The 22328-nt window shown below is 39.0% G+C and overlaps 1 non-coding gene across 1 annotated transcript; it reads left to right on the forward strand.

Annotated features, from left to right (window-relative positions):
- Nucleotides 1-21975: 21975 nt before the first annotated feature.
- On the forward strand, nt 21976-22082 carry LOC116141924. Its single transcript, XR_004129904.1, has one exon. It is a non-coding gene; the product is annotated as a small nucleolar RNA R71 (small nucleolar RNA).
- The last annotated feature ends 246 nt before the right edge of the window (nt 22083-22328 follow it).

Here is a 22328-nt window from a genome sequence, read left to right on the forward strand (position 1 = left end):
GTTTAGAAAACATACGCACGTTTGGAGGCTCCTCCAACTCTGTCTTTGAACATTTTGCTACCGACCCAAGTTAAGGATCGAACCAACGTAGTCCACACGAAGACAATCACAAATCGTCTCACTATACACAGACTAAGATAGAGTAGAGTGAATGAGAAGAGAACTAAAAACGGGTAGGTGCTTTGTGATCTCCACCCAATAGTTATGAGAAACGGGTTGACGCTTTGTGATCTCCACCCGATAGGTATGAGAAACGGGTTGACGCTTTGTGATCTCCACCCGATAGTTATGAAAGATGGGTTGATGCTTTGTGATCTCCACCCGAAAGTCACGAAGAGTGGGCTGGTGCTGTGTGAACTCCACCCGGCCGTGCCTCCAGGAAGATGAGTCCATGACATATAGCAGAGGTTAATAGAAAGAAAGTTGTGTGAAAGAGAAACAGAAATAGAACTAGTGTAAGGAAAGAATTAAGAGAAATAGTTACGAGGATAGACAAGTAGAGGATTTACTTACTGAGCATTATTTTGTGCTCACCCCGTTATTTTCCTTTGTGGTTGTAGGATCTAGGTGATGTTGCAGTCGGTTGGGCGTCGGCAAGCGAGGAGCAATAGCCACACTGTCCCCTGTTTTGAATAGCATTTTGTAAATGATACTCTTTTGTACAAAAAATGTATATACATAATATAAGAAAATTTTTGGGCCCATTTACTTTTATTATTGTACATGTATTTTATTAGTATATAGCAGTTATTACAGATAGAACCATAGATAAAGTAGAGTTTATGTATGCACACTAGTTGTTTGATGAAATGCCTAAGAGAATCATGAGTAGTAACCTTAATTCTCGCAACATTGCATGTTGGCATTTCATGAGTGCATTAGTGGAGAAGATTAATTGTGTATTGAGAATTGGCTTGAGAAAGAGTGGAGAACTATGTGTATGAACTACTCTAAGAGTAGAGAGAATGAGAAAATATGAAAAACGGGTTGGTGCTTTGTGATCTCCACCCGATAGTGATGAAAAATGGGTTGGTGCTTTGTGATCTCCACCTAATAGTTACGAAAAGTAGGTTGGTGCTTTGTGATCTCCACCCGAAAGTCACGAAGAGTAGGTTAGTGCTGTGTGAACTCCACCTGGCCGTGCCTCCGGTAAGATGAGGCCGTGACATATAGCAGAAGTTAAGTAACAAGAGCTATGTGAAAGAGAAAATAAATGAGATGAGAAAAAGTGTAAGGAAAGAATTAAGAGAAAGTGTTACGGGGACAGTCGAGTAAAGGATTTACTTACTGAGCATTGTTTTATGCTCACCCCGTTATTTTTCTTTGTGATTGCAGGATCTAGGTGGGAACGTGGTTGGATAGGCGTTGGCACGCGAGGAGAAATGGTTACACTGTCCACCATGTTTTTGATAACTTTTGTACATAATCCAAATTTTGTGTAAATAATGTATATGTTTAATAAAAGAAAAATTTGGGCCCAACTCTTAATCTTATATGTATTTTCATTATGTATATTTTATGAGTTTAGAAAGCAAATATTACATTTTTGGTATCAGAGCAAAGATTTTGGGATTTGACAGTGTACTATTCTCATCGCTACGACGTCCGATAACCGACTGTGTGAACTAATTCTTTCCTTACTATATGTGTTTTTTTCGAATTGATTAAATGTGATTGTTTTGTAGATGAGGTGTAGTAACCGAAAACGTGGTAAGGGTGTGATGAATGAGGGAGAATCTTCTAACCCACCAGAAGTTATGCCCCCTCCCTTGGATGAAGCTAGAGTTTGGGGGATTATACAGCAAGTTATGGCCGAAAACCAAAGGAGAGTTGTAACCCCTGGGCAGGTACCACCAGCTACGAATGTAGGAAGAGAACAACTGGTACCTCCCCCAGTACAGAACAGAGTTGAACCGATTTATGGTCTTCCCAATCAACATCAACCCTCAAAGTTTAAGGGTACTACGGACCCAGGAATAGCAGAAAAATTGTTTAGGTCCGTAGAGCGAACAACAGGTTTATTCCCCATGATAGACCGGGAGAAAATCCGGTATGTGAGTTTCTTGTTTCGGGGTGATGCCCGAATTTGGTGGGAACTAATGAAAGAAACCCATGATGTGGCAACAATGACTTGAGAAGAGATAAGTTTGTACATGGGTTGAAGCCGGAGATAGCGCGGGATATAATGACGAGTTTTGATCCCCCTCGAACTTATAGTGAGGCCTTGAGGCGAGCAATGAGGGCGAAAATATTCGAGAATAAAATTCCCCTAGTAGGTTCCTCTACAGGAGGACCAAGTGAGCCACCATCCGCCCCGCAGAGAGAGAAATTAGAGGGTGTGAAAAGCAAAGAAATGAAGAATCAAAAGAAGAAGTTTCAGTTTAGACAGAACAGAAAAAAATGGAAGAATAAGCGACCCCAGACGGAAGGGTTTCCTCTTTGCCCTAAATGTGGGAAGAACCACCCAAGAGAGTGTTTGAGGGACCAGAGGGTGTTATGGGCATTATGAGTTTGCAGTGATGCCATTTGGTTTGACTAATGCCCCAACAGTTTTTATGGACTTGATGAATCGGGTATTCCATGATTACTTGGACCGGTTTATAATGGTTTTCATTGATGATATCCTGGTTTATTCTAAGTCGAGGGAAGAGCATGAGGAACATTTGAGGATAGTATTACAACGATTGAGAGAAAGAACATTGTATGCTAAATTTTCTAAGTGTGAATTTTGGCTTGATCAGGTGATATTTCTGGGCCATACTGTGTCTAAGGAAGGGATTTCAGTGGATCCGAGAAAGTGCATGCAATCCTTGAATGGCAGAGGTCGAGGACAGTGAAAGAAGTCAAGAGTTTCTTAGGCTTAGCAGGTTACTAGCGGCGATTTGTAGCAGGATTCGCCCAGTTGGCTAAACCGTTAACAGCTTTTACTAAACAGAGAACTCCTTTTGTATGGTCAGAAGCACGTGAAAAGAGTTTTCAGGAGTTGAAGAAGAGATTAACGACAGCTCCTGTGTTAGTGTTACCACAGGAGGGTGTAGATTATGACATTTATACAGATGCCTCACTGTAAGGACTTGGTGCTGTGTTAATGCAGGTAGGTAGGGTGATAGCTTATGCCTCTCGGCAATTGAAAGAGTATGAGACGAGATACCCTACGCATGATTTAGAGTTGGCAGTCGTGGTCTTCGCACTAAAGATTTGGAGGCATTACCTTTATGGTGCAAAAAGTAATATCTACACTGATCATAAGAGTTTAAAGTACTTCTTCACTCAGAAGGAGTTGAACATGAGACAGAGAAGGGGGTTAGAGTTGGTCAAGGACTATGAGTGTGAGATCAAGTATCAACCGGGAAAGGCCAATGTAGTAGCTGATGCCTTGAGTAGAAAAGCTTATTTGTCTCAGCTCAGTAAGCAGAAAGAGTTGATAGAAGACTTATGTAGAGAACATATTGAAGTACTTCCAGGAAGGATTGCCAGGTTAGAGGTTCAGTCTACTTTACTAGAGGAAATCAGAGTTAAGCAAGTGGCCAATGAGTGGTGTCAGAGAATAGTTCAGCAAGTGCATGAGGGCAAGACCACAGAGTTTCAAGTAATAGATGGTGTCCTCTATTTCAAGAATCGGTTGTGTATCCCTCAGAATGATGAGTTACGGAAGAGACTACTGACAGAGGCTCATGGCACACCGTACACTGCTCATCCTGAAGCAACCAAAATGTATCAAGATGTAAAGAAAGGCTATTGGTGGCCAGGTATGAAGAGAGATATTGCAGAATTTGTAGCTAAATGTCTGGTTTGTCAGCAGGTGAAAGCAGAACACCAACTGCCGTCAGGGTTGCTTCAGCCACTAAGTATTCCCGAGTGGAAATGGGAAAGCATTTCAATGGATTTTATCACAAGTCTTCCCAGAGTACAGAGAGGGTATAATGCTATCTGGGTGATTGTGGATAGGTTAACCAAGTCAGCCTATTTCCTTCTAGTAAAGGAGAGCACCACTACAAATTAGTTGGCTCAGATTTATATAAAGGAGATAGTCAGGTTGCATGGTGTGCCCAAGACAATAGTGTCAGATAGAGATTCCAGGTTTGTCTCAGCTTTTTGGATGAGTTTACAGAGGAATTTGGGTACCCGTTTAGCATTCAAAACGGCCTATCATCCTCAGACGGATGGCCAAACAGAGAGAACGAATCAGGTGCTTGAGGATATGTTGAGAGCGTGCTGTATGGATTATAAAGTATCCTAGCATGAGATGTTACCCTTAGTGGAGTTTGCCTACAACAACAGTTATCAGTCTACAATTAAAATGGCGCCTTACGAGGCCTTGTATGGTAGACGATGTAGATCTCCACTACATTGGGATGAAATCGGTGAAAGGGATGATTTGAGTACCGCTCTTGGACCAAAGGTGACTCGAAAAATGATGGAGGATGTGAGGTTAATTAGAAACAGAATGAAGCAAGCCCAAGATCGACAGAAGAGTTATGCCGACTTGAAGAGGAAAGAGGTTGAATTCCAAGTGGGTGATAAAGTGTTTCTGAAAGTTTCCCCCTACAAGCGAGTAATGCGTTTCGGAAGCAAAGAGAAGTTAGCACCGAGATATGTAGGTCCGTTTGGGGTATTACAACGAGTAGGAAAGGTGGCCTACAGATTGGCACTACCACCTAGAGTGGGGGTGTGATTGTAATGATTTAAAGGACAAGGATAGAATTTCCAAGAAAGAGCAAGGGCAATATGGGATGGAATGAAGATAATTTGAGCTAAAAAGGGGTTAAGCTTAGTAAACCCTTCATTCTTCATCTTCCACCGCCTCTTTCATTCTCCATTTCCTTTCAACTTTTCCTTCAAGCTTTCAAGGATTTTTTAGGGTTTTTAGTTGGATCTTGGTAGAGAATTAATCTAAGGCATCCTAAGGTAAGGATTCTTGCTTTAGATGTGATGTTTTTCATATATTTGTGTATTAAAATCTTATAGTGTTATGGTTTAAAGGGTAGAGAAGAGACAAGCCTTGTAAAGGAAAGGAAAGTGCTAGTGAGATCTCTCCATTACAAGGTAAGTAAATCTCAATCTAAGATGCTATTTGAGAACCCTTTTGAGTAGAGATTTAGTAGAAATTGTGTATGCATGTTAGATGATATGTTATTGAGAATTGAGATGGAGATGAATAATTGCTTTGTGGTTATTGACTACACTTCAATTATGAGAAGTGTGATGTGTGATGGGAATGTAGTTTGAGATGAAATTGAAAGAGATTGAGAAATCTTTTTGGAAGTGTTATGTTGTGACAGGGATTATAACTTTGTGAGGGAGTTTCCTCCCATTTTGGATGGTTCAAGAGAGGGATAGAACCATAGATAAAGTAGAGTTTATGTATGCACACTAGTTGTTTGATGAAATGCCTAAGAGAATCATGAGTAGTAACCTTAATTCTTGCAACATTGCATGTTGGCATTTCATGAGTGCATTAGTGGAGAAGATTAATTGTGCATTGAGAATTGGCTTGAGAAAGAGTAGAGAACTACGTGTATGAACTACTCTAAAAGTAGAGAGAATGAGAAAATATGAAAAACGGGTTGGTGCTTTGTGATCTCCACCCGATAGTGATGAAAAATGGGTTGGTGCTTTGTGATCTCCACCCAATAGTTACGAAAAGCAGGTTGGTGCTTTGTGATCTCCACCCGAAGTCACGAAGAATGGGTTGGTGCTATGTGAACTCCACTTGGTCGTGCCTCCGGTAAGATGAGGTCGAGACATATAGCAGAAGTTAAGTAACAAGAGCTGTGTGAAAGAGAAAATGAATGAGATAAGAAAAAGTGTAAGGAAAGAATTAAGAGAAAGAGTTACGGGGACAGTCGAGTAGAGGATTTACTGACTGAGCATTGTTTTGTGCTCACCCCGTTATTTTTCTTTGTGATTGCAGGATCTAGGTGAGAACGCGGTTGGATGGGCGTCGGCACGCGAGGAGAAATGGTTACACTGTCCACCATGTTTTTGATAACTTTTGTACATAATCCAAATTTTGTGTAAAGAATGTATATGTTTAATAAAAGAAAAATTTGGGCCCAACTCTTAATCTTATATGTATTTTCATAATGTATATTTTATGAGTTTAGAAAGCAGATATTACAATGGGGTAATGACTCGGCTTGATAAAGCCCTTGTCTAACAACTCTTGTAAATGTTTCTTTAATTTTTGGAGCTCAGTTGTGGCCATGCAATAAGGAGCCTTTGAAACAGGGGCCGTACCTGGGACCTGTTCTATACTAAACTCTACTTCCCTCTATGGAGGTAAACCTGGAAATTCATCTAGAAACACGTCAATGAATTCATTTACCATAGGTACCTCATGTACACTTGGGCTAAGACTCTCTCGCTTATTTACTACATGTGCAATGTACCCAGAACACCCCTTTTTCAACATCTTCCTAGCTTTTGTTGCACTAATCATCATGCTAGTTGGGTGTTCTTATCCAATAATGAAGTTGTCCTCATGGTCTAGATTAAGCTTGACTTTCTTTTCTTGTAATAGTCTATCTCTACTCCATAGCTACTACGAAAGTCCATATCGGGAATGATGTCAAAGTCTGGCATATTGAAGATAATCAAACCTACCATCATATCTCGGCCTTTAATGGCTCTGGTGAGTGCTTCACTATACATTTGAGAGGGCTAATGACTTGACATAACATCTCTAGCGATAGTGGGATGAAGTCTGCCCTCAAATCTCTCTAATCAGGTATGTGGTGTACTGACCAGTGTGGGTGCAAACTTAGCCAAGGAGTTGAACTTGATTGAGTACTCTTTAACCGTCATATTTCCTTGTTGAAAACTAATAAACTCTTGTAGCTTAGAGCATATCATGTTTCCCATTCGATATTGCTCCTTAAATAGTTGCTTGAACCTTGAAAAAGTGAGAGTGGTGGTATTTTGAGTTTGCTCCATAAGCTCTCACCATGTCATAGCATCTCCTCTTAACAGGTATGTAGCATACCAGATTTTCTCTTGGTCTGCCATAGGAAATAAAGCAGTAGTTTTTGCTACCAACTTGATCCATTGTTCCACTACTATTACATCATTAGTGCCGGTTAATTCTGGAGGATGATGTTTACTTGAGAGGCCGTAAATCGGTTCAATTTGCTTCGGAGGAACCATTGCTTCTAGGGTCCTCGTCCTTACTTCTTGGCTTGGTACCACATTGGTCATCGCCGTCGTCACCAGAGTACTTGTACTTTCCGGTGGGGTTTTCCTTAAAGCTCTATTAACAGCCTCCTGGATCATACGCTCTAATGTTGAAATATCTAAACCCGAAGCGCTTGCAGTAGCAGCTACTGAGTTAGGAGCTTAAACGTAGTTGGAACATCTTGTGCATTCAAAGCATCACTACAACCTAGATCTGTTCTCCTTGTTTTTCTCATATTTATTCCCTTTCACAGTCACACATGTAAGGTTAATCAACTAAATCAAGCTTTACCTAAAATCAGATAAACATACTTACAGTGATTGGATGACTGGAGCAGCGGAACTTTACGTAAGGGATATTGTCATCAATTCTCATGAATGCATGACTCCATAATAGAAAACATCTTAAAACACCTTTTAAAATGTAAAACCTGTTAGGAAATGATCCATTGAGGCAGCGGAAAACAAAAACAATAATAACAAGGATCGTTCCATAGAACCAAGATCAGGGTACAATTTTACAGTTTATATCGCAATAAGAATCTGCAAAAAATTAATCTAGAGTTTAAGAAATCAACGCACGTTTGGAGGCTCTTCCAAGTTGTCTTTGAATGTATCTTGCTACCGACCCAAGTGTAGGATCGAACCAATGTAGTCCACACGAAGACAATCGCTAGGAACTAAAGAGGGATTTGCTAGATCCTCTTTAGCCTTAAGAATCAAGAAGAAATGAAGAGTGTTTGATTTTAGGCAAAAACCAATATTGGCATGGGAGAGAGTTTGGGGCTGTGTGCTTTTCTCTTTTACAATGAAAATAAACTAATGAAAAATCTGTTTTCTTTCAATTAACACTTTTCTTTTATAGTGTTATTTTAATTGCCCTATTCCCATATGGATGGGCTTGGGCTCCAACCCAAACACCCCATGTTTCCAAACACTCCCAATTAGATATTTATTTTAATTCATCATTATCTTAATTAAAATCAATTAATATATATTTAATATATATATTAACATTTAACAATAATGATAATTTATTTAAATATATGCTAACACATATTTAAATGTAATTTCACTCATTTAATTTTTCTAACAAATTAAATAAAAGACTACGACCTCAGCAAATTTAATTGCACTGTGAAATTACCAAAATACCCTTTCACCTAAAAAGACGAAAACGTCTTTCTTACTTCCTGAGTCTTAAATTATCTTCTATATGTGTGACCCATAGGCTCCTCATCATACCAGTAGTGTATAGTATCGCGATTAACACCAATTAATCGTCTCACTAGTACACAAACCAAGATTGGCCCCTAAAAAGGCATCATGGCCACCCGATAGATTCGGATTCAGCAAAGTAGCTACCTGTCAACGATATGGTTACCGTACAATTGGATCCTTTCATCTTGCGTTATCTCGACGAGACGAAGGCATAGAAATAGTGTCAACCATCGGTTACTCTCGATATTATGTATTTAGTTTCTGGACCAATGACCTGTATTATAATCTAGATAGAGCAACAACTCAATCCCACTGTGGCCACAGTTTTAGTGTCATTGCCATATATTGAATTACGTCGTGAGATAACTTCTCCCGTATCCGGGAGTGATGAATCCTCTGTCTATCCACCATAGTCTTGATACACTCCTTGATGCAGCCAATCACCACCGTATTGACAGCTCCGAATAGAACTGCGTTAGGCTAGTGTCAAACTGCACCAATCGGTGCACAAGGCCCTCCAGTGATCTCAAGTCTAAGGATCACATGCACCACTATTCGTTAGAGGATTTGTTCCATAGACACTAGGGTTACCATCCATATGGAATCCTCTGGTGGGTCAGTCCAGTGAACTTGCTGCGGTGTATACGTCTACAGCAAGCACCCATGTGTTGCACCAGATTGTCACCAAACAACCTTAACAAGTGAGATCAGTCACTGTCTTTTGGCAAGGTCGTTCAACACTATGATAGCCTTACCGTATTATCTGTGCCCTTACTTCAGAATAATACTGGGGCTACGGACGTTTCTAGAATGGCCACCATATGTGCTCATAGGGTTCTCACTATCAAGACTTGAAACACTTGATACCTTCGTCACGGTTCTACCACTCTAAGGATATATATCAATACATATTGCAATAATAATGATTTACGCGATATAGAATAAAATGCCTTTTATTGATTAATGAAAATTATTACAAAGAGTCAGTTTTACAATAATTGATTGGCTCTAGGGCATCTACTCCAACAAAACCCCCATCCAGTCAGGTATCCTCTGAATATCCCTCAATGAAAATCCCGGGGATATATGTCTGGAGAAAGAGTTGTATTTAGAAAAAAACCTATGTAAGGATAATAATAATAATATCCAAAACATGCATATAAAATGTCACGCAGGATCCAAACTTATAATTTCAAAAACTTTAAGAATTTATCTAGAAATTACACAATCAAAACATATTTATAGGGTGGAAGCTTCCAAAGGCATTTCACAAACATTTATCATTTACATTATTTACATCAAGATAAAAACATCAAGATGACAATAAATCATCTTCCCTCACGTGTAACCCCGTGATGCATTGAAATTACAACATGCAATGTGTAGCAAGTGCACTAGTCGCAAAAAGTAATAAAGTGATAAGTAAAGTATCGTTCCCACAAGGATTGTTTGTTAAACACTGATTTTCCTAGTTGTTTGTCAAGTTGGAGAAACTGAAAGATGTTGGATTTGCGGGAGAAATTTAAGCTAAAATGAAAACAAAATTTACTACTTACTTTAAAGGCTAATTAATGACAGTAAAACTAATTCAAGAGAAATATCAATTAAACAAACGGTTAGGGTTTTGACTTTACTAGGATTTTATGAATTAATCTACGAATTATCCTACTTCTACACTCACATGCACGAATTATAAATTAGACTCCCTAATGTGTAAAACATACCTTCTCAGACTATGTTTTCGTACTTTTTCCTATTAAGCTTCCGCACTCAACAAATTGAAGATTAATAGATCCAAGTTCATTAAGCTAATGGAATCCTAAATTGATTTCATTGATTCTCACACCTATCTCTAGCATTCAATACAACAATGGCAATTACCCTAAGAAGCTCATACATGATTCATTTCTCAATCTCATCATGTTCAACAAATAATTTCAATAAAAACTAGAGTAATCAGACAATCCATGCAATGGAATGTAAAAGCAACATTAATCTATTGATTAAACATAAAAATCCCAATTACATAAAAACCCTAACCCAAAGTGAGTTAGTTCATACTAAAATTAACACAAATCGAAATAAAAACAGTAATCAATGTATTCAACATATTGGAATAAAGAAAAGAGAACAAAAATCTTCCCTATTTGATGAATCCAAAGAGCTAATCTCCAATCTTTTCTTCTTTCTCCCAAAAATGTCGAACTCCCTTCTAAAATGGCTTAGTTTTTCTTATATAGTCGGTCCAAAAAAACCTAAAACTCTTGCCTAAAATAAAAAGTACAGTTTTGAAAAATTGCAATTTGCAGACTTCGCCGCGGCAACGAGTTCCCGAGAGTTTATCGCCGCAACGAACTTTTCTGCACAATTTTGAAATTACAGAACTGCCCTCTGCTTGCTTCCTTATTTGAATCTTCAATCTTTCGTGCTTTCCAATAGGAACAAGCTTCATAATGCTTCAAATTCGCTTCAGAACTTCCCCGAATCCTGAGATTCGCTTGCTTTTGGGTCCAGAAACTCAATTCCGCTCATTATTTGCCCTAATTGCACGTTTTGGCCTAAAACATAAAATATATGCAATTAAGTTGTAATCCAGGCACAAACAAAATAAGAAGTATCCAAAATCTGGCCAAAAAGCCTAGATAAAACAGTATAATCCTAGGATTATCAAATACCCCCAAACTTAAGACATGCTCGTCCTCGAGCATCAGGTACAAAATACGACTAAAAGAAAACAACTAACAAACAAAAACACAAAACAGCAAAATTGAAAATGAAATGAGAAAAATTAGACTCAAACTCAAACTCAAACACAAAGAGTTGCCTAGTATTTATACAAGTCTCAAAAATTGTTGAAACATTATTACTGGAAAATGCTTAACACTCCAAGAAGTTATAAATTGAATTGACTATTTTTCTCTATCGGCCTCCTTAGTAGGTAATCCCCACTTCAGTCCACCTTCTGACTTCCCGAATTATTTTATGCAGAAATGCAAAGTTTATCAAATGGTTATAGACTCCATAAGCCTAAGTATCGAACTACTCTCCACTAATGAGGATTAGACATCACTAAGGATCAAAAGGTCTTTACAGGCTTGTAACATTAGGCTCAGTTAGTGGGCTCCAAAGAACAGGTTAAGATAAACAAAGTAAGAGAACTCGGTTTCCTTTAAGCAAACACTAAGAACAACATCAATCTCTGCTTTCTTTCTCAATCACTGATCAAGGTGTCAACCATTTCATAAACCTCTAACATGTGCAATTCTTATTTTTGATTCTGAGATAAGACTCTCAATTTCTATTTCTTTTTATCTTTTTTTTTTTTTTTGGAAAGCATTATTAAATTATTGAGGTCAATTGCCCCTTTTTTTCTTGCCCTTCTCTCGACCCCAAAACTTATTATTTTGGTTCGTCTAAATCTCACACAACTTTCCAAACTCTTTTGTGTCTGCCTTAGGTTCAGAATTCTTTTAAAGGTTGTGACACATGTTTAGGGTGAAATGTTTGGGCATTTTTAGTTGCACAGGAAGAATAGGACAGTGATGATTTCATAAGGCTTAAATGGGTGACTAGGGAAAAAATTTCATGGTCGGTTGGAAAGGCTCAAACGTTCCGAAAAACTGCCTAAATCACTTCCTCAGTAATGTCTATTCCTAGAATTTCGCCTCAAGCACTTCTCAACTAGGTTCTAGAGTCCACCAACATTATCAAGACTTCACCTAACCACAAAAAATGTTTCTAAGCATGCCGGAAAAATGAAAAGGGTGGTTGAACCACTCAACAAACCTCTAGAAAGGAAAAATTCATCAACCAACCTAAACTTGAAACAATACTTAACATTTTCCATAAATAAAATCTCAACAATCCTATTCTCATCATAGACTTATGCAATTCATCATTTGCACAACAATACAAAACATAAAAACAACTCAACACAAATCAAAATTTCAAAATTTTCACCCCCAAACTAAAGATGACATTGTCCCCAATGTCACATCATGTACATTTCAGGAATAGGAAAAACAATATTTAAAAAGGTACGAGATATTTCCCTGATTAATCTGTGAAGTCTGATTTTCATTCAACAGCATGCACACCCATTCCTTGGCTTCCTCATCATCATCATTTGTAAAACAAATGAAATGCTATGGTGTCCACTATGTTCGAAATTTCCACTGAATAATATGAAAATATTACAACCTAATCTCACCCTTACAAACTAAACTAGAAAATTCAAACAAAAATTAACAATCTAAACAGAAAAGAAAATAAGTTCCAATGTATCAAACAGAACAAGAACAACTGAAAACATAAAATTCAAAAACAAGTGCTTAGGTTTCATTCTTCTTCGTCCTCCTCTCCTTCGGTGTCATCATTGTCTTCATGGAATCATCTTCTTGCTCTTCTTGCCAGTCTTGCCATTGAAAGTTTGACACATCAACTCCTAGATTGGTGCAGCAGCTGTATTGCATATCGTATTGCATTCAAGTCTGCCTTGCCATCCAATCTTGATCTCATTCCATCCGGTTCAACCTTGTCCAAAATTTGTTGCAGCAGCTCCTTTGTCGAGGATGTTGAACTGGATGTTGTGGCAGCTGTTGTGGTTCTTTGTCTCTTCGATCCAGAGTTGGGTCCTTCACTGGGAGGACGCTCGAGTAGCTTGTGATAATAGTTGGTATCGAGGGGTGGGACAAGATGAATAAGTGGTTCATCATCTGCCTTCTTGACTCCTACTTGGGTGCACAGCTCAGTGATGAGATGTGGGAAGGAGAAGCTCCCTCGCCCTTGCATGCTGTATACTCTCCATTATTATATTCCCCACATCCATTTTCTTTCCAATGGCAATGGAATAAAGTAACACTGCTCGCTCAAAAACCACTGTACTATAATGCGCCTCTAGAACCATCCGCGTACAAACAAAATACTGCCACAATCTAGCCATAGGAATCAAATTCGTTCCTTTAATGCTTCTACTCCCCTTCTTCGAAATATCCCAAAAGGTACCCAGTTTTGCTATGACCATAAGAATCTCCTCCTTCTTAATCTACTTCTTCTTAAATTCCTGGTACTCATCACGGTCAATTGGAGCAAGTTTGTAAAAATCATTGATAACCTTTGCATCGATTGGCACATTGATACCTCTCACATAAACATGCCCGGGATCACACTCAGGGAAGTTAGCATAAAATTCTCTCATTATTGGCTCTATGGCTAAGTGTTCCGGTTCACTCATAAAGATATCCCAATTTCTCCCTCGATTCCAATCTTCTCTATGGATTGTGATCAATCCTCTCTCGACAATAAACCTTTTATCTTTTCGTTTAATAACGCCTTCATACCGCTGCCTAGCCTTTTCATTTATAAATTTATTGTCGACCTGTTTTCCTTTACCCTTGGGAACTGCTTTGAGCGGCATTTCGGATTTCAAAATTGATCACTCAAATCTACCTCTAAACTAAAAATTCAACTCGACAATTCAACGCTAAAGTACCCTTTCTACAAACCACAATCATTCCTAAATTCACACCAAGGTTTCAAAAATTGCACCTACACCCCCAAATTACCACTCTTCCAAACTCAATCAAACCACTTCAAAATCGAAAACCCAACTTCTTCAACACAAAATAAATCAAACTCCACTCTTCTTAAATCAAAATTAATCCACAAATTGCACCAAAATTCACAACTCAACACATTCAATCAATTTCTCAAATTTAAAGAACTAAAAATCGAAATTGAACAAATTTAAAGCTAGAGAACTCGAGATCTTACCACTCCTACGATGAATGCACCACCAATCTCACCAATTTCGACCCAAATTGCAAGATCCCCAATTATGAAAAACCTAGGGTTTCCAACTTTTTCTTCAAGATTTTGCAAAAATCCTCGACAAAGTGAGTTGATTTAGTGTTTGTGAGGGTTAAGGAATGGAGTAAAGGGAAAAAAATTCTCTGGAAAATCTCTGGATTAAAGGTGGAAGTGTTTGGCTCTTGGGTGTTCTTTGAAAATTTTTGCAAAACTGAAAAGTAACGCGAATATTTATAGAAAACAAACATACGAATATTTATAGAAAATACACTTTGCCGCGAAGAAGTTCTTAGTTCAATTGTGCAACCTAGTCGATGCCGCGGCGAAGAAAATTTCTCGCTGTGGTGAAAAATTATAGTGAAAACAACGCTGCGGTGAACTTTCCTTAGCTCATTCGCGCAATGCAGTAGTTGTCGCGGCGAAGAAAATTTCTCGCCGCAGCTAAAATTTCCAGTGAATAAAATGTCACGGCGAAGTCTGGAATTTCCTGAATCCATTTTGGCAAAGTGTACAATGCCTCGGCAAAGAATAAACTTTGCCACGTTGAAAACTGGAGAATTATGCTTTTTGCCCCAATTCAATCATTCACCTGAAACACCAAAAACAACGAAATTAAATTTATTCTAAATCATAAAACCACTAAACAAATTCAAAACAACAAACAAACAACTGAGAACACTTGGGTTGCCTCCCAAGAAGCCCTTGTTTATAGTCGGAAGCTCAACTTTTCCAAGTCATCATTCCGGGATGTCGAGTTTGACGGGTAGTGACTTGCAACTCATCGCCCCATCAATGTATGGCTTCAACCATTGTCCATTGACCTTAAATGTCCCATTTTCTTCATGTGAAATCTCCACAGCTCCGTATGGGTAGACTTTGGTAACTATGAAGGGTCCGGACCATCTAGACTTAAGTTTTCTAGGAAAGAGCCTAAGTCTAGAATTGTACAGCAAAACTTTCTGACCCACTCCAAAGTTCTTCTTTGTTATATGCTTGTCATGCCACCTCTTAGTCTTTTCTTTGTAAATCTGGGCATTCTCATACGCTTCTTGATGAAACTCGTCAAGTTCATTCAATTTCAGCAACTTTCCTCCCTTGTGGCTTGCATATCCATGTTTAGCTACTTGACTGCCCAATATGCCTTGTGCTTGAGTTCCACGGGCAAGTGACATGTCTTCCCATATACTAACCGGAACAGAGACATACCAATTGGAGTCTTGAATGCAATGTGGTATGCCCATAATGCATCATCCAACTTCCGTGACCAATCCTTCCTGGACGTGTTAACTGTCTTCTCTAAAATTCTTTTTAGTTCTCTGTTCGACAGTTCCACTTACCCGCTGGTCTGAGGATGGTATGGTGTGGCCACTCTATGTTTCACTCCATATTTTCCCAAAAGAGCATCAAATTCCCTATTGCAAAAATGCAATCCTCCATCACTGATGATTGTCCATGGTACTCCAAATCTTGAGAAAATGTTCTTCCTCACAAAGTTAACCACCACCCTGGCATCATTGGACGGTAATGCAACTGCTTCCACCCATTTTGACACATAATCTACAGCCACCAAGATGTATATATTTCCAAAAGAATTTGGGAAAGGAACCATGAAGTCAATCCCCACACATCAAACAGTTCAACAACCAAAATGTTATTCAACGGCATCTCATTTCTCCTTGAAATATTTCCACTCTGTTGACATTGATCACATTCCTGAACTACTCGGAAAGCATCCTTGAATAGGGTTGGCCAATAAAATCTAGATTGAAGAACCTTGGCCGCTGTCCTAGTTCCTCCAAAATGACCTCCCACTTCCTTTTCATGGCAATGCTGTAAAATACTCCCCATCTCCTCTTCCAGGACACACTTACGTATCATCTGATCTGCACAATATTTATACAGAAATGGTTCTTCCCAAAAATAAAACTTCAAGTCAGAGAAAAACGTCCTCTTCTGTTGGAAGGTGATGCCATTTGGGAGTACTCTTGATGATAGATAATTTGCAATATCTGCATACCAAGGTGCTTCTTCAATTCTCATCAATTTCTCATCCAGGAAGGTCTCCTTGATTTGAGTTTCCTCTTTACTTCCCTGGTTTGGTCGTTCGATCCTTGATAGATGATATGCCACTACATTTTTTGACCTCTTTTTGTCTCGAATCTCCAATTCAAACTCTTACAGTAGTAGGATCCATCTTATCAGCCTTGGTTTTGCTTCTTGCTTTGCCAACAGGTGCGTGAGTGCTGAATGATCCCTGTAGACTATCACCTTAGCACCTAGCAAATAAGAACGAAATTTGTCAAATGCAAAAACAACGGCTAACAACTCTTTTTCAATTGTGGTGTAATTCAACTGTGCATCAGTTAGTGTCTTGCTAATATACTGAATTACATGCAAAACTTTGTTCTTTCTTTGTCTTAAAACTACTCCTAATGCAAAATCACTAGCATCACACATCAATTCAAAAGGTAGTCCCCAATCGAAAACTGCAATAATGGGTACAGATACTAATAAATTCTTAAGAGTTTGAAAAGCATGCATGCATGCATGCATGCATTCATCATTAAAATCAAAAGAGACATCTTTAATCAATAAATTGCAAAGGGGTTTAGAGATTTTAGAGAAATCCTTGATAAACCGTCTATAGAACCCCGCATGCCTTAAGAAACTCCGGATTGCCTTAACGTTTGCAGGTGGTGGCAACTTCTCAATCACTTCTATTTTGGCTCAATCCACTTCGATGCCATCCTTTGAAATTCGGTGACCGATTACAATTCCTTCCTAAACCATGAAGTGACATTTCTCCCAGTTGAGCACCAAATTTGTATCTTGACATTGCTGCAAAACAAATGAGAGATTAGATAAGCAATTATCAAAAGAAGAACCAAAAACAGAGAAGTCATCCTTGAAGACTTCTATGAACTGTTCCACCATGCCACAAAAAATTGACATCATGCATCGTTGGAATGTGGCCGGTGCATTGCACAACCCAAAAGGTATCCTTCTGTCCGCAAAGGTGCCATAAAGACAAGTGAATGTCGTCTTCTCTTGATCTTTAGGAGCAATGACAATCTGATTATAACCTGAAAAACCATCCAAGAAATAATAATAGGCATGGCCTGCCAATCTTTCCAACATTTGATCAATGAAAGGAAATGGAAAATGATCCTTCCTTATTGCTTCATTCAGTTTCCTATAATCAATGAACACCCTCTAACTCGTGACTATCCTAGCTAGTATCAATTCATTGTTGTCATTCTTAATCACCGTGATACCTCATTTCTTTGGAACCACTTGCACTGGGCTCACCCATGTACTATCTGAAATAGGATAGATTATGCCTGCATCTAAAAGTTTCACCAGTTCCTTTCTCACCACTTCCTTCATAGAAGGATTCAATCTTTGTTGTGGTTGCACCCTAGGCTTGACATCATCTTCCATGAGTATCTTGTGCATACAAAAAGATGGAGAGATACCCCTTATGTCCGATATGGTCCATCCAATTGCTGATTTGTGCTCCCTTAACACCCGAATCAACTGTTCTTCCTCTAAATTACTTAGCCCTGCATTGATGATCATCAGAAAGGTTTCTAATTCACCAAGATACATATATTTAAGGTGAGAAGGTAAAGGCTTCAGTTCAAGTTTTGGAGGTTCTTCCGTTCTTGACTTTTCCTTCTCTTTTTCAATGTCAAATTCTTCAAATTCTGGATCTTGGCTTGCAAGTATCGGCTGAAGTGCTTCCAAAAGTCTAGCACACTCATTCTTTGCCGACTCATTTACCTCTGCTGTTTTTTATTGGGCTAAGCAAGCTTCTAAAGGTAGTTGAGGGGTGTTCTCTTCAATAACATCTACTACTACCCTGTCCACCAAGTCTACACTAAAGAATGAATCAGACTCTATGGAAATTTCATGGCCTCAAAAACATTGAATGTCGCCGTTTCATCTTGAACCCTTAACAACAATTTTCCTTCTTGCACATCAATTAGGGCTCTTCCGGTGGCAAGAAATGGTCTCCCCAAGATGAGAGGCATTTCCTTATCCTCTTCCATATCCAACACGACGAAATCCGCAGGAAAGATGACTTTGTCCACCTTAACCAATACATATTCAATTATGACGCTCGGATGCTTGATGGATCTATCTGCAAGCTGTAAAGAAATGGTCGTTGGTTTCACTTTACCAATCCCTAGTCTCCTGAAAACAGAAAAAGGCATTAGATTTATGCTTGCACCTAGATCACATAAAACTCTATCAAAAGTAATATCTCTTATAATACAAGGGATAGTGAAACTCCCTGGATCCTTGAGTTTTGGTGGCGGCTTCTTCTGTAGAATGGCTCTACACTCCTCCGTAAGCATCACTGTTTCCCTCTCTTCCAACTTCCTTTTGTTTGACAAAATTTCCTTGAGGAATTTAGCGTAGCTCGGCATCTGTTACAAGGCATCTGCAAAAGGAATGTTAATATGCAGTTTTTTAAATATCTCAATGAATTTTGTAAACTGCTTATCCTGATTTTTCTTTCTGAGCTTTTGAGGAAAAGGCACAGGAGGGGTGTGATGTTCCAACTCTAGTGTATCTCTGTAACATCTACTGAAAACTGTACAATGCATGCATAATAATAATAGAAAAGTTGGGCCCAAAGTTTTCTTTTCATTACAATTCATGTGTCTTTTATACATAAAGAGTACTGTTTACAAAAAATGTATTTTATAAGACAAAACAGGGGAAACAGTGTAGCTATTCCTCATTGCTTGCCGACGCCCCTCCGACCGCAACGTCACCTAGAACCTGCATCCACAAAGGAAAATAACGGGGTGAGCACAAAATAATGCTCAGTAAGTAAAACTCTCTATCTGTCTGTCCCCGTATGAATAACTCTTAATTCTTTCCTTATGCTATCTCTGATTCTATTTCTGTTTCTAATAACATCATGGCCTCATCTTACCGGAGGTACGGCCGGATGGCGTTCACACAGCACCATCTCACTCTCTATGGCTATCGGGTGGAATTCACACAGTACCAACCCGTTCTTAGTGACTACCGAGTGAGGATCACAAAGCACCAACTCGGTTCTTTCTAACTATCGGGTGGAGATCACCTAGCGCCTACCCGTTCCTCATGAATTTTGGGTAACGATCACCAAGCATTTACCCGTCTCTAGTCACTATCGGGTGATGGTCACAAAGCATCAACCCGTTTCTACTAAATGTCGGATGATGATCACAAAGCATCAACCTACTTATCTATCACTAACCGGGTAGCGGTCACAAAGCATCTACCCATTTCTACTACTCATCGGGTGACGATCACAAAGCATCGACCCATCACTCTAAGGGCTATTCGGATGATGATCACCAAGCATCAATCCGATTCCCATAACGGTCGGGTGATGATCACAAAGCATCATCCCAACTATACTACTCTTCTAATTCATTCTATTGTAGCATTTTTCAATGCTCTCTACCCTTAGAGTAATTTTACCCACTAAGCTCTCTACTCATAGGGTAATTGCATAAACCATTTCCTTACACTTTCTTAGGTCACTTTTCCATGTACAACTAGTGCCTATGGATGGTTCATCTTCACCAATGCACTTATGAGATGCCAACATGCAATGTTGCAAGAATTAAGGTTCATTTCTCACACTCAAACCTCTATTAGGCATTTCATCAAACAACTCATGTGCACTACAAAACTCTATCATAGCCATGATTCTAAAACTTTTCTTAACCATCCAAAATGGGGAAAAACCCCTTCACAAAGCCACAAAACCTGCCATAGAAAACACTTCCAAAAAGGGGATCCATAATACCCCTTAAATTCCATCTCAACTACCTTGCCAAACCAACAACCCATTTCTCAAATTTGCAAGGTATAAACAATCACAAAGCATAGAAATCTCTATTTAATCCTTCATACATGCTATATTACATGCACATCACATACATACATCATTTCTATCAAAACCCTAATCAAGAAAATTCATAAATCTCAACTTGGGTTGGGTTTTACTTACCTTGTTAAGGAGAGACTTCACAAACTCTTCCTTTCACTTGTTTAGCTTGACTTCTCCTCTAATCTTAACCAAAAGAATGAAAACCCTCAAACTTCAATATGGGTTAAAACTCCCAAATCACACAACTTAAGAAGAAATCCTTACCTTAGGAAGCCTTAGGTTGCTTTTCTACCCCAAATCCCTTCAAAAATCCCTTGGGAAACCTTGATCAAAAGAAAAGAGAAGTTGAGAGGAGAAGAATGAAGAGTCACGTTTGAGAAGAAGAAAATGAGGGGTTTCTTTGATTCTAATTCCTTTTAATGAAATATAAACACACTCATTCCCATTTTGCCCTTACTCTTCTTTGGGAATTCCATCCATATCCTTTGATTCATTACAAACTCACCCCTATCTCAACCTATTCTCCATGAAATATCCTTACAATTAACTCCCCACTTTTCCTGCTAATTAGGGGTAGAAAGGTCAAATTGTCCTTAAGGAAGAAAATATCTAAAACTCAATCAACCTTTTATTCGGCCTGTCGCCGCGGCGAAGAAACCTCTGTCGCCGCGGCGAAACTGTCCAGGGAGTTTCCCTTGGTTTCAACACATCTTCGCCGCGGCGAAGCTTCTTCTTCGCCCCGGCGAAGCACGGCAGACTGAACTTCTTCTGTTTTCAACCAATTTTCAGGGCAAACATTCAACACAACACTCAATCAAACAATAATAACAAAACCAACTCGATTAAGGGCAAAAGAGGAAACAATAACAACGTACCTCAAGCGGGGCGTTACAATCTCGGGAAATGGCAATTTTTCTTTCTTTTGCCTTTGCCTCTCTTCCCTCTTTGGTTCATCTTCCCCGAGACTTGTTGGTTTCTCTTCAACAATGATCTCTTCGTCAACTTCTTCATCAGAATCTACCTTGTCTTTTGGTAGGCTCTCTTCTTTCCCTATTTGTTCCACCTCTTCCGAGACTGTTCCACTCCGTAGAGTTGTTGCATTCACTTGTTCACGTGGATTTGTCACTGTATTGCTTGGTAGGGAACCCTATGGTCGCTCATTCAATTTTTCTGCTATTTGCCCCACCTGCACCTCCAAGTTTCGAATGGACGCCCCTTGGTTTTTGAAAGTTGCCCTCGTCTCACTCATGAAACCTGTGGTCTCTTGCATGAATTTCTCGAACATATCCTCTAATTTTGACAATCTTTGCTCCCCTGGTTGATTATTCATCCCCACTTGATTGTTTGGCACTGTTCTTTGATTCCATTGGTTATTCTGCTGATTCTGCTGGTTCTGATTGCCCCAAGACAAGTTTAGATGATTTCTCCAACCAGGATTGTATGTGTTGGAATAAGGATTGTTTTGTTGTCTTTGATTCCCTGCCAAGTAGTTAACTTGTTCCAATGATGATGAAGCTGAAGCGAAGGTGTTCCCTAATTGACATTCATTGCTCACATGGTTACCTACATAAAAATCACATGTCAGTTGAGGTGTTTGAATAAAATTCACTTGCATACCTCCTAATGGCTTCTGAAGTGCTGTAAGTTGGGCTGAGATGGCCGTGTAAGCATCAACTTCATGAAGACCTATATACTTCTTCGACTGCATTCTCTCATTGGGTCTCTGATAGTTGTTACTTGCCAAAACTTCAAGCAACTCATAAGCTTCTTTAGGTGTCTTGTTTTGCAATGCTTCCCCAGATGTTGTATCTACCATCGTTTGCACATTAACCATCAACCCACTATAGAATGTTTGGACTTGCATCCAAACTGGCAACCCATGGTGTGGACACTTTCTCAGTAGTTCCTTGTATCTTTCCCAAGCTTCATAAAGGGATTTAGTCTCTTCCTGTAGAAACGATGTGATATCGTTTCTCATCTTTGCAGATTTCACTAGAGGGAAGTATTTAGTGATAGGCCAATTTATTCCAGGTTGTGATTGTTCCTGGTGGTAGTGCCATTAACCATCATTTTGCTTTATCCCTTAATGAAAAAGGAAACAATCTTAATCTGATGGCATCATCTGACACTCCATTTGATTTGAAGGTATCGCAGATCTCCAAGAAATTAGCAATGTGTGAATTTGGATCTTCCTTCAGATCTCCCTTAAACTGAACCGACTGTTGGA

This window comes from Pistacia vera, unplaced genomic scaffold (assembly GCF_008641045.1).
Source record: "Pistacia vera cultivar Batoury unplaced genomic scaffold, PisVer_v2 Contig400, whole genome shotgun sequence".
Taxonomy (NCBI): domain Eukaryota; kingdom Viridiplantae; phylum Streptophyta; class Magnoliopsida; order Sapindales; family Anacardiaceae; genus Pistacia; species Pistacia vera.